Source organism: Malaclemys terrapin, chromosome 9 (assembly GCF_027887155.1).
Source record: "Malaclemys terrapin pileata isolate rMalTer1 chromosome 9, rMalTer1.hap1, whole genome shotgun sequence".
Taxonomy (NCBI): Eukaryota; Metazoa; Chordata; order Testudines; family Emydidae; genus Malaclemys; species Malaclemys terrapin.
This window is the reverse complement of record NC_071513.1, coordinates 48,086,552-48,101,351: the sequence shown is the minus strand read 5'-3', so window position 1 is coordinate 48,101,351 and position 14,800 is coordinate 48,086,552. Positions and strand designations below refer to the sequence as shown.

General features: G+C 44.4%; 1 protein-coding gene across 3 annotated transcripts in view; it reads right to left on the bottom strand.

Annotated features, from left to right (window-relative positions):
- The window catches only part of VAMP7 (vesicle associated membrane protein 7), a 32,402-nt gene extending 17,602 nt beyond the window's left edge, over positions 1-14,800 (bottom strand). For 2 of the 3 annotated variants that reach the window (XM_054039461.1, XM_054039463.1), the window contains exon 1: positions 14,676-14,767. The gene's annotated coding sequence lies outside the window, so the exon portion shown is untranslated. Of the gene's footprint in view, positions 1-14,675 lie in introns of all 3 variants that reach the window. The other variant, XM_054039462.1, reaches the window with a different exon arrangement.

Sequence of the window (14,800 nt, the reverse complement as noted above, 5' to 3'; positions counted from 1 at the left end):
ATTTAGGAAACTAGATCAGACTTTAACAACAACACTTCCTCCAGGTCATCTCAGCTAAACTTCTTCTCTTTTCCCCAGAAAGGACTGTTATCTTGGATGCCATCTGAAAGATGCAACAGAGGGTCCTGTGGCACCTTTAAGACTAACAGAAGTATTGGGAGCATAAGCTTTCGTGGGTAAGAACCTCACTTCTTCAGATGCAAGCCTCTTTCGTGGGTAAGAACCTCACTTCTTCAGATGCAAGCCTCTTTCGTGGGTAAGAACCTCACTTCTTCAGATGCAAGCCTCTGGAAGAGGCTTGCATCTGAAGAAGTGAGGTTCTTACCCACGAAAGCTTATGCTCCCAATACTTCTGTTAGTCTTAAAGGTGCCACAGGACCCTCTGTTGATTTTTACAGATTCAGACTAACACGGCTACCCCTCTGATATCTGAAAGATGGTCAAATAAGGTTTCTTTTCCTTTCTGAAGGCTCTCTAGAGCTCAAGGGAAAGGCAACAAGGGTTATTGCTAAAATGAAAACCTTATTTAATACTTTACATACATTTTAAATGCTTTAACTGTCTCCCCTCCGCCCCCCCTCACACACATCTTTAATAAAAGATTAAAAGAATGTTTCATGGTGTGTTTGCCATGGTACAAAGCAGGCTAAGGTCACTAGATACCAAACTTAATAGGGGGCTGGACTCAATGACCTTTCAAGGTCCCTTCCAGTTCTAGGAGATAGGATATCTCAATTAATTAATTAAAAAAAAAATATTAGCCAAACCCCAAACCTTGTTTAAACTGTTTAATGTTGGACAATTTCAGGGTCATGTTAACACCTTTAAGTCTTTGGGCCCACATATTCCATCTCAGTTAAAACAACAGGACTCCATCTACAGTAGGAAAATGACCCATTCCTGACAATAGCGGGTCAGTACCAGATTCCCAGTAGAAACACTGAACTGCTGGTTTTGTCCCTTCTGCATTACGTACACCGTTACAGGAAACAAGCATTGAATTGTAAACTTGGTACCAACCGCTGTTTACAGCAACATACCAATTCCCTAGCATATACAGCAGAGCTACTGAGTCTTGAAATGATTCTATGCAATCAAGTATCATATCAGTGTCCATCATAGGTGGCAGCAGGCACAAAACAACCTGATACAACCTGCACTTCAGCAACCTCTTTCTGGCCAGCACTTTCACCACCATGTGCAAGCGTCATTATGCATGAAAATAGGAGAAAGGCACATAAAGAGGAAGTAGCAGGCACCAGACCATAAAGCAGCCTTTAACTTTTGAACCCAGAAAGCATGTACTGAAAGAACTATCATTACCTTTCTATCAGGCCAACCCCTGGTCTGCTCTAGCAATGTGAGCATAAAATGATTTTTTTTTTTTAAAAACACTTAATTCTGCACAGGGCTTATATTTGATGTTTGTGATGCCTCAATTCAGGATCAAGGTCCCACTGGGCCAGCCACTTTAGACAGAGAGATAGAGTTCTGCGCTAGCAATCATACAGCTCTACCTCGATATAACGCTGTCCTCGGGAGCCAAAAAAAAATCTTACCGCATTATAGGCGAAACCACATTATATCGAACTTGCTTTGATCCGCCGGAGTGCGCAGCTCCCCCCCCCCCGGAGCACTGCATTATATCAGGTCACTTTATATCAGGGTAGAAGTGTACTTGCTGAATCTCACTTCCAATTAGATGGTGAGTATGCCAATAGTACGCACGTGGGAAGGCAAGAAGAGGGGCAATGATGCTAAGACCACAGTGTTACATAGGTTAGCTATTGCATAGCTTAGTGGTTTGAAATCTAATAGAGTTGATATCATTGTATTAAAGAGTGCTGAGTGCCATGCAAGGTTGCCAACTCATGATGGCATCACAAGAAATGTGTCAGGAGGAGGGATTTGAAGAATAGGATAGTGGATTTATGGATTAAGTCAGAAATGGCATTCCATGCTGAAAATCAGCAAAGACAGCATAGAGACATTTGTGGGAACAGACAGGTGTTCAAGCTTGCATCACTGGCAAAGCCAATGTGATAGGACACAAGAGTAGATAAGCAGGAGAGCAGAGCAATGAAAGATTTAGAGTGCTCCAGGCTGCTGAAGGAGACTTTCAGATGGAAGAGCTTTATAAACCCAGAGAATACACCCTGAATCGATGAAATCCCAGACGCAGGAGAGCTGCTCAAACTTACTTTCCCTTGGCCTCTTACATGAAAACAGAGCAATAAGCAGGGCAGGGCGAAGGGCACTCCAGCATTTGTCAGCCGTCATAGCACTATTTCCCTCCAGTACCCTAGGGTTCACTGAATTTGCCTCTTTCACTTCCCTCTTGGTCTAGAATAGTCAATCTTCAGACCCAAATTAATGGGCTTTCAGCCTCACCCCGCTAGAGGTAGAGTGCTACTCCTACTGCTCCTTTGCTCTGCACTGGTTGCTCAAAGCAGAACTAATCAGTGTCTCTGGATGACTGCAACTTGATACATATGTTTACCAGCCGCACTTATGTCCTTCTTGCGTCTTTAAGCTGTGCTGATGGGCTCCCCATTTCCCCATGTCCCTTTATATTTCAAAGTGCTTGTATTTGCCTCAATCACTCCCACCCATTCTCACTCCCAGAGGGAACAACCTGGTTAGGACATAAATCTAGGCTTAAGCAGTAGGACTGACATCCCATCAATAAACTGTCATGAAGCCTTTTTTGCAGCATCCTTCTCCCTGCATCAGTGCTACAGTCACTCCCTGTTGGCTTCTCAGCACTATCCCCGCTACCTGCATAGCAGCCAGCAAGCTTCCTGCTTATCCTCACTCTGCAGCTGTTTTGTCTGCTTATGCAGCTTCAAGGCCCTACCAGCTTGAGGAAGTGAGCAAGCAAGCTCTCAGGGGCTTTGAAGGCTCCTCTCTCAGCATGCACTGTTCTCATCTCTGATTTGCAAGAAAAAGGCTAGCCAAAGAGAACAAAAAGTTACAGTGGCAAATAAATGTATTTGGTGACCTTTTTCTGTTTGCCATCATCTTTGTAGAGCTATTTTCCCCAACATTACAGATAGCACAACTGTGATTATGGCATGCAAGTCTCGCTATTGTCCTTTATTACTATAAAGAAATAAGACTTCTCTCATTACTTCACCCATCTTCTCTTACAGAACTGCACTTGTTTTTGCAGGAGCACTTCTAGGAGAGAATGCTTTGTTTAGTAAGGTTCCCTAAAAGCTCAGGTGGCCTTAACTCCTGTCATGATCCCTTTACAGGCTATTGCTTTCTTCCTCTATGTCAGGCAGATAAATTGGCATCTGCAGCACAGACGTTCAGGATTCTTTTGCAGGATGAAACAGACACTTATGAAATGGAGCACTTGTCCACATACATAAAAATAGAAACCAAAAAAACAAAAACCACACACCATACCCACAGGGCATTTCACTTGTGATCAGAGTAGGGGACTGACTAGGAGTCAGGACTCATGGTTCTGGCCATTCTATCAATTCACGCCTTGACCTTTTTTCTTATCCTCACTATGTTCGTATCTCCCCACCACCCGCCCGCATCTGTACAATGAGCAGAATATCTATTTCACAGACGAAACAGTAAGTTACACAGAGAAAGGCCTACAGGACTGCAGGCCATCATCATTAGCAGCGCTTAAGCCATCTGCTCTGCATGATGATTTAACAAGGGGTTTAAAACATGCTTTCAAGGAGTCCCCATCAGCTCTTCTCCTGGTTGAGACATATCTGATCGTAAAAACCTGAGGTGACCTGCTTGCACTGATCTACAAGTTACTTATGAAAGAGACTTTAGAAGCTTGACCACAACAATCTATTGCTCCTTCCTGACAATATCTGGAAACCTACTTGCTGTAAGCCAGACCTTGGGTGGTACAACATGGCAGTGCATTAGCCCAATACAAGAGAACTATTACTCACCCTGTAGTAGTAGGATTTTATGTTTGTATTTTGTATGATTTAGAATGAAGGATAAAGAATAATGAGGTAATAATGTAGCATGTATTAAATGTATTGATGTATGATTGACCATATCCTGCCAGCCACCCTTTTTGAATAGCAGACAGGAATGGCTTGATATGCCATTAGTAAAGATGCATTAGCCAGAATTTCTTTGTGTCTGGACTGATTTTAAGGCAGTAACAGACGTTTGAGGGTCACCATTTTGTTGTAGGTTTAGCATTCTCAAATAAGTAAAAGAATGCTAATTGTTTTCTTTTGCATTGCAACTTGATGTTCCTGTTCAAAAAGTTCTCTGTAAATTAATTCTGTTTTGTGTGTGAATGAGGAATGTGTGTGTTGAGATAAGTGTGAAGGGCATCGCTGAACCAGATGGTCTAGGGAGGAACTGGAGACAGATGAAAGAGCGCCAGGAGGCTGCAACATGCCCCTACTGAAATGTCAGGGGAGGGCAGATTGAGGACTCTAAAGATGAGACAGGCACCTATCAATGGGGACGAGATAGCTGTAATCAAAACCAGCATGGGATAACTCCCTGAGAGACTTGATGAAAGAACAAGATAAAGGATGAGAAAAACAATTTAAGAAAACCAAGCACTCGTCAAACAACAATTGATTACAGCATGACAGTGCAAAACTCATTGGTCCCAATGAAGGAAAAATCATTATATAAACAGGGTGCCTTGCTATGAAACTGAGTTCATCCTGCCAAGACTTCCCCAGAGCATCAGGTCGCGACCGACAGAACCTGGCTCCTACCTACCCAGGATCGACCTCCCTGGCCACTAGATTGATCTGGACCGGTAACTATAACATCGACTGGCAGGATAGTGTGTGTGTATGTGTGGTATGACTGAATGCATATGCTAATTGTTGTATCTTCAATAAACGCGGCAAATTACCTTTTCCCCTGAAAAAGATATTGTGTGCTTCTTATAAACATAACAACCCCCTTCCTCCAAAAGTCTCAGAGACAGATATCTAGAGAAATCAAGGTCCATAAACTGGCCCGTTTGCAAGGGAGTGCATCACTGTAGTCTGGTCAGACAGAAGTGTCCTTATGTGTCTTGAGATAGACCTTTCTGGAAGAGAAGTTGTCTTGACCTCTTCCTAATCAGATTTCAAACTGGGCAAGTTGCTTTAAGTAATTTCTCATCCAGAATTATAGAGAAGTTCTGCAGACACGCCCATTACACTACATTGCACCTTTGCAGAACACCAGCGCAGGGAAGGAGACCCAGACCAGATGAGGCAAACAGACTCCACAGTCAAGATGACTGTGGAGTCTGCTTGTCACCTCTGGTCTGGGAAAGCCTGAGTCCATGGATCTTCAGAGCACATTGCTAGAGCTGGGGAAGTTTCTTATTGAGGGTTATAGTATTAAGAATCTCATACAGCAAGAATTCAGCCTAAGTGCAACCAGACACGGTTGAGTGCATCAGTTACCAAATAAATACCTCCCTCCATTATTCTGAAAGGTAGGAAAAGGGCATAGCCCACTGGACATGTCTACCTATTTATATGCTGTGGTCACCAGGGTGATTTTAGAGTGGGGCCATGATGGTATAAAAAGGCACATGCCAGGACTGACTAAATCATAGAATCACAGAAAGTAGGGCTGGAAAGGTCCATGAGACATCAAGTCCAGCACCCTGCACTGAGGCAAGACCAAGTAAATCCAGACCATCCCTGACAGGTGTTTGTCCAATCTGTCATAAAAACCTCCAATGAGGGGAATTAAAAACAAACACCAAACCCTCTCTTGGAAGCCTATTTCAGAACTATATTACCCTTATACTTAAAAAGTTTTTCATCGCTTGAAACCTTCCAGCAGAAAACCACGACATTTACCATCTAAAGCCTAAATGGAGAAGAAAGCCAAGCCAAAAATAGACTGGATCCCAAACACAATTGCAACTCTGTACAAGCCAATTTACTGAGACTTAATACTCTCATGAGACGCAGGAGCAGACTAGGATCCCTGACTATGATCTTGAAAGAGCAAACAGGGCTACAAAACCACTGTAGAACTGTAGCTTGCTCCACCCCATTACACAGCAAGCGGCTGTCTTTATTAGTGCTTGATGAGATTATGCCTAGAGTACAAATGATGCTTCCTCAGCATAAGCCAAAAATCCACCAGAGACAGGATGCATAATGGCCAGCAGACTAACTTGTGGCATGTCCTTGGCAAGTCATCTGACCTCTGTGTCAGTTTCCCCACTTAGAAAAAAATGAGACTGAACAGGAGGCATATGTTAAGGTACTTTAAGCTCTTGGATGAAAGGTGCTGTACAGATGTAAGTATTATTTCCTTTCCACCTCCCTCTTACATTTCCAGGGCTCCTTTTAGGTGAAAACTTTAGAGACTCAACACCCCTCCTTAATTTACCTCAAAGAATGGCATGAGACACCACTACTTCAGCTAGAGATGGGGAAAGGATGCAAACTACATCTGCAGTAGGAGAGGATAAGGAATCAAGCATGAGGGTACATCTTCACTACCCACCGTATCGGCGGGTAGCAATCAATTTATCCGGGATCGATATATCGCGTCTCTTTAAGACGCAATATATCGATCCCCGAACGCGCTCACCGTCGACTCCGGAACTCCACCAGAGCGAGCGGCAGTAGTGCAGTCGACGGGGGAGCCGCAGCCGTCGATCCCGCGCCGTGTGGACCCCAGGTAATTTGATCCAAGATACTTCGACTTCAGCTGCGCTATTCGCGTAGCTGAAGTTGTGTATCTTGGATCGATCCCCCCCCCCAGTCTCCCACACTGCAATGCACAGCCACCACTGAAGCACTACAGGTCACTGGGTAAGAGATGCATTTTGGTCTAACAGGAGAATGTCACTGTTTGATACAAACAGTATAGCATAACTAGGAAAAAAACCCATGACTAGGGTTGCCAGGCATCTGGTTTTCAACTGTAATGCCTGGTTGAAAAGGAACTCTGGCAGCTCCATTCAGCACTCCTGACCAGGCCGCTAAAAGTCCGGTTGGTGGTGCAGCGGGGCTAAGGCAGGCTCCCTGCCTGCCCTGGCTCCGTGCAGCTCCCGGAAGCGGCTGGCATGTCCAGCTCCTAGGCACAGGGGCAGCCATGGGGACTCCACACATGCCCCTGCAGCTCCCACTGGTCAACTGAACAATCTGGATAAAATCTTCACCCTAACTGCAATTAAAATTATTTGTGCTATTCCTAAATGCTAACATTAAAGAGGTTCCACCCTTATAGTGGGGAAGGGGGAAGTAAGGCATCAATATTCACTAATAAATAATGCTTTGAATATTTAGTATATCAAACATGTACCCTCAATCTCTAAGCACGTTTACAGTCATTAGAAACATAACATTTAGAAATACCCAAACTGTACAAGACCAACACAAAACTTCCTGGAAGAAAATCTGGAGCTACTTAGCTTATTTAGAAAGAGCCTGAGTGACTGAAGAGGCCTTGCAACACACGCAAGGCAAACTGCCAGTCCAAGAGGGGGGAGAGGAGGATGGATATATTACAGGAGTTGAAGGCCTCTTTCAAGATGACTCTGCCAGATTTCAAATCTGGGGCTTAGCAAGAATCTCAACTGATTTCAACTGCAGGCTGATGGATAGAAGAAATGCTGTCTGCAGAATAAACCAGACCCAAATCATATAGCACCTTGCAGATCAAAATCTATGTCCTGAACCATGCCCAGAAACAAGTTAGTAACCAGTATAGTCAAAATAATGATGCAATATACTCCATATGCAGAAGACCAGTAAGTGAACAGGTTGCTGCATTCTGCATTAGCTGAAGTTTCCCAGTGATCTTTCAGAGAAGACCCAAGAAAGTGAATGACAGTAACTTAATCAGGAGGTGAGGAAGAGGAAAGGAAGAAGTCATGAGACACTGTACAGTTTCAGTCTTCTACAATTTGGGGTTTCATACTTATGCAGTCAAGTACCCCAAAATGCACACAGTGCTTGGCATCTTTGATGAAAAGCAGCAAGAGACTTTGCAGAACTAAGGCCTAGACTACAGATAAGTGCTGAGCTGCCATCTGAGAGAATTGAGTTAGATTGTTTGCTCATTCTTCATGCTAGCATGGAGCAGGAATCAATACAGACATAGCGGTTATGTTTCTTCACTCAACAGTACTGCCCCCACTCACTAAGAAGAACTCCATAGTCTTCCTTGACTAGAAGACTGTAGCCACAACTCAGAACTGGGGGAGAGAGAAGAAATAAGGGAATTCTCATAAACTCTCTAGGAAAATGCAGTCTAGATTAAATTACTGAGGGCTGGTCCACACTAAGCCCCCAGTTCGAACTAAGATACGCAACTTCAGCTACGTGAATAACGTAGCTGAAGTCGAAGTATCTTAGTTCAAACTTAAAGGTACTTACCGCGGGTCCACATGCGGCAGGCAGGCTCCCCCGTCGACTCCACCTACTCCTCTCATGGAGCAGGATTACGAGCACTTCCGGGATCGATTTATCACGTCTAGACAAGATGCGATAAATCGATCCCAGATCGATTGCTTGCCACCGAACCAGTGGTTAAGTATAGACGTACCCTCAGAGACTAATGATCAATGATTTGCTATCAAACTGGGAGGATGTATCTAGTGGGCTTCCATAGGGGTCAGTCCTGGGTCTGGTACTATTCAAAATTTTAATTAATGACTTCAGTAATGGAGTGGAAAGCATACTTATAAAATCTGCAGATGACACCAAGCCGAGAGAGGTTGAAAGCACTTTGGAGGACAGGATTAGAATTCAATACCACCTTGACAAATTGGAAAATTGGCCTGAAATCAAGAAGATGAAATTCAATAACAAGTGTGAAGCACTTCACTTAAGAAGGAAAAATCAAATGCTTAACTACAAAATGGGGAATAACTGAATAGGTGGTGGTAGTACTATGGAAAAGGATGTGGGGATTATAGCAACTCAGAACTTGAATGAGCGTCCACAATATAAAGGTGCCACAGGACACTCTAAGACTTACAGATGCATTGGGAGCATAAGCTTTGGTGGGTGAATGCCCACTTCGTCGGATGCAATATGATTCAGTCCACAATATGATGCAGTTGCAAAAAAGGCTAATATTCTGGGGTGTATTGACAGGAGCATCATAAGTAAGGGTAACTGTCCTGCCCGCTACTCAGCATGGGTGAGGCTTCAGCTGGAGTACTGTGTCCAGTTCTGGACACCACACTTTGAGAAAGAAGAGGACAAATTGAAGAGTCCAGAGAAGAGCAGCAACAGTGATAAAATGTTTAGAAAAACTGACATATGAGGAAAGTAAAAAAAACTGGGAAGGTTTAGTCTTGAGAAAAGACAACTGAGGGGGACCTGATAAGTCTTCAAATCTGTTAAGGGCTGTTATAAGAAGGACTATGATCAATTGTTCTCCATGCCCACCGAAGGTAGCACAAGAAGAAATGGGCTTACTCTGCAGCCAGGGAAATTTAGATTAGATGTTAGGAAAAACATTCTAACTCTGAGGGTAGCTCTAGCATAAATTCCCTAGGGGGGTTGTGGAACCCCCATCATTGGAGGCTTTTAAGAAACAGTTGGACAAACACATGTCAAGGGTGATCTAAGTTTACTTGGTCCTGCCTCAGTGCAGGGGACTGGACTAGATGACCTCTAGAAGTCCCGTCCAGCCCTAGATTGATATGATTCTATTTGCTTGTGGGGGGCACAAAGACCAACAAGGGATACAGAACACAATCCCTTCCCTATCACTATGTTGGGAAATCTCCTAAGGTCACCAGAAAAACAGTTTTCTCCAAATCAGATTCAGTACAGACAATGCATGGTACGTGTTGTTCCACAGTACATATGTTAAGAAAACTAGCATGAGCAACATTTGTATTGATAGACTACAGATTCCTTCTTGACCTCTATAGTGAATATTTAAACTTGATGACTTCAGCAGAAAGCGAGACAAACTTCTTTTTAGCTCTCCCTCATTTTTGTTAATTTAAAATGAAGAAAAGTTTGCATTCTATCCTCCAAAGCTTCCATGTGGCTATTAGTTTATTTTGACCTGACAGGTGTCCCTTTAAAGATATTCCTACCATTAACACCACCTTACATTAAAACAAATATGAAAATATAACATCCTTTTCTGTACTTTGCATCTCTCAGCCTGAGCATCAGGAACACAAAAGCTGCCATGATTGGTCAAGCCAGTTTCCCATCTAGTCAGGCAGCCAGTAAAAGATATTTCACAGAAAAGTGAAAGAAACTCCCTAACAGACAATTATGAAATAACTAGCTCCTTAAAGAAGTTTCTTCCTAGCCCATAAGAACGGCCATACTGGGTGAGACCAAAGGTCCATCCAGCCTAGTATTCTGTCTACCGACAGTGACCAATGCCAGATGTCCCAGAAGGAGTGAACCTAACAGGTAACGATCAAGTGATCTCTCTCCTTCCATCCATCTCCACCCTCTGACAGAGGCTAGGGACACCATTCCTTACCCATCCTGGCTAATAGCCATTAATGGACTTAACCACCATGAATTCATCTAGTTCTCTTTTAAACCCTGTTATAGTCCTAGCCTTCACAACCTCCTCAGACAAGGAGTTCCAAAGATTGACTGGGCGCTGTTTGAAGAAGAACTTCCTTTTATTCGTTTTAAACCTGCTGCCCATTAATTTCATTTGGTGGCCCCTAGTTCTTGTATTATGGGAACAAGTAAATAACTTTTCCTTATTCACTTTCTCCAAACCACTCATGATTTTATATACCTCTATCATATCCCCCCTTAGTCTCCTCTTTTACAAGCTGAAAAGTCCTAGCCTCTTTAATCTCTCCTCATATGGGATACGTTCCAAACCCATAATCATTTTTGTTGCCCTTCTCTGAACCTTTTCTAATGCCAGTATATCTTTTTTAAGATGAGGAGACCACATCTGTAAGCAGTATTCAAGATGTGGGCGTATCATGGATTTATATAAGGACAATAAGATATTCTCCATCTTATTCTCTATCCCTTTTTTAATGATTCCTAACATCCTGTTTGCTTTTTTGTCTGCCGCTGCACACTGCATAGACGTCTTCAGAGAACTATCCACAATGACTCCAAGATATCCTTCCTGATTAGTTGCAGCTAAATTAGCCCCCATCGTATTGTATGTATAGTTGGGTTATTTTTTCCAATGTGCATTACTTTACATTTATCCACATTAAATTTCATTTGCCATTTTGTTGCCCAATCACTTAGTTTTGTGAGATCTTTTTGAAGTTCTTCACAGTCTGCTTTGGTCTTAACTATCTTGAGCAGTTTAGTATCATCTGCAAACTTTGCCACCTCACTGTTTACCCCTTTCTACAGATCATTTATGAATAAGTTGAATAGGATTGGTCCTAGGACTGACCCTTGGGGAACACCACTAGTTACTCCTCTCCATTCTGAAAATTTATCATTTGTTCCTACCTTTTGTTCCCTGTCTTTTAACCAGTTCTCAATCCATGAAAGGATCTTCCCTCTTATCCCATGACAACTTAATTTACGTAATTCAGCTGTTGAGGTATGTTCTGAAACATGAAGGTTCATATCCCTTCTATTTTTCCCCCTAGCAAATGTAACTGTAGATTTTCTTATTATCCGTGTGTCCAATTCTTATTTTGAATCCAATTAAGCCACTGGCCTAAATTACCGTATATACGCAATCATAAGCCGGTTCATTTATAAGATGACACCCTCCCCCCGCCCCAGACTGATAAGTAAAAATGGAAACATTTTATGACCTGTTCATAAGCCAACCCTATAATTCAGGGGTCAGCAAACTTTGGCTCCCTGGCCATCAGGATAACCCGCTGGTGGGCCGAGATGGTTTGTTTACCTCGAGCGTCCGCAGGCACAGAGGTAAACCTAAGTAAACAAAGTGTTCCGGCGTGCCAGTGGCTTACCCTGATGGGCCGGGACAGCAACTGGTAGGGAAATTTTTTGTGGGGGAGAAGCTGGGGGTCAGAGGAGTAATCCCTGCTACCACCCCCCACATGACCCCAGCCCTAGCCCGGGACCCCCACACTCTCCCCATCCCATCCCTTCCCAGCTTATCTGGGGAGGGCCAGGGGAGGATGTCTCTGGCCTGGCTGGAGCTGCTCCGGCAGGCTCTGCTCCGGCAGGCTGGGCAGTGTGACCGCAGCATGCTCTGGTGGGCCAGACCGGGCGGCGTGGCCGCAGCATGTTCCAGCAGGCTGGGCTGGGCGGCAAGGCCACAGCGTACTCCGGCGTGCCACAACCTGCTCTGGGGTCGGGGCCAAGCGGCACAGCTGCAGCCTGCCAACCCCGTAGCTACAGCTGCTTCAGATGCTGGGGGGAGAGCAGCGTGGCCAGAAGCAGAGAGACTCTGGCCCCGCCTCTTCCCTTCTGGCTCTGCTGCCTCTCCTTGCTCCCTCTGTTGGGGGGGAGGGGCTGTGTCCCACCTCTCCCTCTCTATACCCGTTCATAAGCCGACCCCCTTCTCTGCTGCTTCCCTTTTTTACTAAAAAAAATTCGGCTTATGAACAAGTATATATGATGTATATATAGTGACATTTAGTTCCAGAGATGAACTAAAATAAACTGGCCTGTTGCACTTTGCATACCTGATCAATTTCATACTCAGGTTCTCATGCACTGACACAGTCTTACATAGTTCAGGTAAGTACAAGCCAAGAGATTTTACACTGAAATTTTTGTTGCGTCACTGATATGTTTCTATTGTTTTTGAGTTCTGTAAAACCTTGCTTTTACTAAATCCAAGTTTGATGATTCTCTCATTTTGTGTCCCCTTTTCAGTGTTTAATTATTGTTGAGAGATAAGAACTTACCAAGCATAGACTGAAGGGGGAAAAAAACAAAAATAAAACAGACTTTCCTTACAACTTCCATCAAGTTCATTGACTAGCTTCCCATCAAAGTCAGCCTTTATTCTACCTCTCCACCCCTTTTGCAAATGAAATTAAGAGGCAGCAGGTTTAAAACAAATAAAAGGAAGTATTTCTTCACACAAAGCACAGTCAACCAGTGGAACTTCTTGCCAGAGGATGTTGTGAACACCAAGACGATAACAGGGTTAAAAAAAAAAAAACCTAGATAAATTCATGGAGGATATGTCCATCAATGGTTATTAGCCAGGATGGGCAGGAATGGTGTCCCTAGGGGGGGAGGGATAGCTCAGTGGTTTGAGCATTGGCCTGCTAAACCTAGGGTTATGCGTTCAATCCTTGAGGGGGCCATGTAGGGATCTGGGGCAAAAATCAGTACTTGGTCCTGATAGTGAAAGCAGGGGGCTGGACTCGATGACCTCTCAGGGTCCCTTCCAGCTCTATGAGATAGGTGTATCTCAATATATGAATAGCCTCTGTTTGCCAGTAGCTGGGAATGAGTGACAGGAGATGGATCACTTGATGATTACCTGTTCTGTTCATTCCCCCTGGGGCACCTGGTTCTAGCCACTGTCGGAAGATAGGATACTGGGCTAGATGGACCTTTGATCTGACCCAGTAGGGCCATTCTTATGTTTGCATAAAAGCCCACATGCAAAGTCAGAAGCTAGCTGACTTCCACAGTCTTCTGGTTTCCACTTCCAGCATCCCCCAGAACACATCACTCAATGCGAGCACCTAACCAGAACAGGGGGGAAAACAGCAAACTTAGTTTTCGCTTTTGTAATTATTGAGTAATATTTGTTCTCTTCCCCACCCCCTCCACATTTAAAGCTAATTTGGTTTCACAATTGTCTTTGTCTCTAACAAGAGATTATACAACTCTCACCTACAGAACAATAGTGTTTAACTGTCAAAGCTTCCCTCAAGATCATCTCACTATTTTCCCTCCTGTTTACCTCTACTTCTATATGGCAGCTCTCCTTACAAAGGGATAGCTTTGCTGTTGGAAGTCTGTCCCTTTCCTCCCACTCTTTAAAGAGAGACTGTCAGTTTATGCCAAAATATTTAGATTTGTACAAGCAGAATATTGGGACTTGTTTTGGACACTGGCGTTAAAAACCCTTTTGAGGCATTTACAAGCTCAGCAAGGTAGCATTCACCTATACACCAGAACCTGAAAGTGAAACCAACAAGCTTACCCAGGAGAAGAGAAATGCAATAAGTAAACAAGATAAAGATAGGCTACAGAACAAACAGCACCAACAAGGAAGGTTAAATGAGATGTTTAGATTCCAGTCAGCAACTTCAGATGTTGTTAGTGAGGCAAATCAAGAAGACTGCAATGTTTCTGGGTGAAGCTTCCTGGCAACACCCCACAGGTGTACAGACAACAGCCAACAACTTGGACATCCCACTCCTCCTCTATTGCACAGACGCTACTAACAAATGTTGCTGCATGATGCGGCTTCTCCATCCTTTGGGTGGAAAGCCCCTGGCTCTGCCCCTGAGCTTCAGCACTCTCCTTGGGTGGTAACTCCCACCCCTACTCCTTCTACCTGTCCCCCACACTCCTTCCTTCTGCCTCTAGTCCCCATTTGGGCCCAGCCCCACACCCCCTCCTCCTGCTGTTTTATTGCTCCTACTCTCCTTCCCCGTCCCCAGATCCATCCACCCCGGCCTCCTCCTGTCCCCCAAGCCCACTCTCACTCCCCAGACCCTCCTCCTGCCCCTCAGATTCCTTCCACCTTCCTCCTGCCTCCAATCCTACCCCTACCCCTACCCCTACCCCCTCTTCTTGAGCCTTCCACCAACTCCCGCCCCCTCTCACCTGCACCCGCGGCCTCGCTTTCCGGGCGGGGGAGTCCCCAGCCCGGTGCGCTGTTTACCTGCCTCCCCCAGTCGCTTTCCCCTCCGTTCGGCGAGCACGTGCACTTCCGCCAGAGACGCTCCCTA